The 2,500-nt window shown below is 40.6% G+C and overlaps 1 protein-coding gene across 1 annotated transcript in view; it reads right to left on the reverse strand.

Annotated features, from left to right (window-relative positions):
- The window catches only part of LOC138946848 (acetylcholine receptor subunit alpha-like 2), a 141,878-nt gene that overhangs the window by 105,216 nt on the left and 34,162 nt on the right, over positions 1-2,500 (reverse strand). The gene's annotated exons all lie outside the window — the stretch shown is intronic.

The following is a 2,500-nucleotide window of genomic DNA, read 5'->3' on the forward strand; positions in this document are numbered from 1 at the left end:
CACTCAGGCTGACACACACACAGACACACACACACACGCACGCACGCAAGCACGCACACACACATACACACGCACGCACGCACGCACGTACGCACGTTAACACACACACGCACGCATGCACACACACACGCACGCACGTACGCACACGCACGCACGCACGCACGCACGCACGCACGCACGCTGGCACACACACACACACACACACACACACACCTAAAGTGTGGATGGTTACCTAAGAGGCGGCACTGGGTGTAGTGCCTTTCTAGTGCACTTGCACTACAACAGCACTGGGTGCAGTACTCGCTCCGGCATCGAAGAATTTTGCACTAAAAAATGCACAAAATTTGACCTATTTCGTCGCCTATAGAGGACGGAAAGAATGTCATTTTGAACATTGTTATGACATTCTTTCCGTCAAAAAAGTCAATTTAACGGTGTTAAATGAAGCGACCATCCACACAATTAGGTTGCCATCCAGAGTTTAGGTTGCCATCCACGTGTGGATGGTTGCCTTATGGTGATTTAGGCAACCAAACCTGTGGAAACGGGGGTACACACACACACACACACACACACACACACACACACACACACACACACACACACACACACACACACACAGAAACACACAGACATCGATAACAATGGCGGCCTCAATTTTCTAGCTAAATGCGATAACGAGGAAGAGTTACAACAAAATGCCGATGTAAATTCGAAGGAAAAAAGAACAAAAGAACGTGAAAACAAATAAAGGAATCAAATCAGCAAAACGTATTTTTGTTATAACGTCAGTTCATGCAGTGGAAATGATTAACCAGTCTGAAAGATGATAACAGAATGGAACAAGTCGCGTTAACCGAAATTAATACATTCAGTCAATCTATCGACTAATGAAACTGAACGCACTGAATTGTTTTTCCACAGTAGGTTGACCGATTCCCCACGGCCGAGAAAGCGCATTGTATGAAGATATCTTTCTAAAGTTGGCCAAAAAATTATTGCAACAAATTTCAAACACAAATTAAAGCATTAATTCCTGTGTCATTTAATTACAACTGTATATGCCAGTTAAGACCGTTTACTTAACCTTCAGGATCACCTTTTGGATTAAATAGTTCTTTTACAGGGATCACGTGACCGCCGCTCAAGTAAGGGTATCCTCAAAATCGACTAGACAAAAACGGAAAAGCCGAATGAAAAATTGACAAGAAATCACAATTGGCAAATCTTTGCAACTTTGACATACGAGAAGAAAGTCAAACCAATTATCTACCCTGAACAGATTGTTTTGTTTTGCTACCTTGTGTATTTCGCGTGCTATGCTATTCCTACCGATGCAGGTGTCGATCGCAAGAGCGGTCAAAAACGGAACGTTTTATGTCAATTTGTATGGGTATCATGTCAAAAAGCGCTACATTTTAGCAATGACTTGGTGGATTTCTTTGAAACTTTCGGAATATTTTACCAACATACTAGAGATACTTCGTGCGAAAGTTTGGATCGTTACGGTTGTTTATCCAGATGTGACGCAATGTTTCGGAAAATGTTGTTAAACTTGTCTTAAAAAAATTCATGACTTTGTATATCCACAGATAAATTATTGATACAGATTTTGTCTAAGTTTCATTTGCGTGTAGCCGCTGGCGTTAATTTGCTAGTCATGCAAACACATGAGAAAAAAATGGAACGTTCACGCTGTATCGCGCTGACTGCTGTTATCGCTGCGTGCCTCTTTAAACATGCTACGGTCATGCTTGGCTGGGCATCGCTGTAGCCCCAGAATCATCGCTTAAATATCAAGCGTGTTTAAAGGCCTAGCAAATTTGTGTCAGTGCTTATATGCACATAAAACTTTTGCAGTGTGTGTATCAATGATTTGTCTAAAGACATGCGAAGTCATGAATTTTTTGGACCCAAGGGAACAATCCTATGACGAGATTAAAAATTTCGTTCAAAAAATTGCATAACATTTTAACAAACACCTGTAACAATCCATAATTTCGCTCGAAGTATCTCTAGTATGTTGGTAAAATATTCCAAAAGTTTCAAAGCAATCCACCAAATCATTGCTAACGTGCAGAATTTTTTGTCATGATACCCCTACAAAATGACGCAAAAAGTCCCGTTTTTGACCACTCTTGCGATCGACACCTGCATCAGTAGGAATAGCATAGCACGCGAAATACGCAAGGTAGCAAAACAAAACAATCTATTCAGAGTAGACAACTGGTTTGACTTTCTTCTCGTATGTCAAAGTTGCAAAGTTTTGCCTATTGTGATTTCTTGTAAATTTTTCATTCGACTCTTCCGTTTTTGTCTGGTCGATTTTGAGGGTACCCTTACTTGAGCGGCGGTCACGTGATCCCTGTAAAAGAAATATTTAATCCAAAAGGTGATCCTGGAGGTTAAGTGAATGGTCTTAACTGGCATATACAGTTTTAATGAAATGACACAGGGATTAATGCTTTAAATTGTGTTTGAAATTTGTTGCAATAATTTT

Source organism: Littorina saxatilis, linkage group LG1, assembly GCF_037325665.1.
Source record: "Littorina saxatilis isolate snail1 linkage group LG1, US_GU_Lsax_2.0, whole genome shotgun sequence".
NCBI lineage: Eukaryota > Metazoa > Mollusca > Gastropoda > Littorinimorpha > Littorinidae > Littorina > Littorina saxatilis.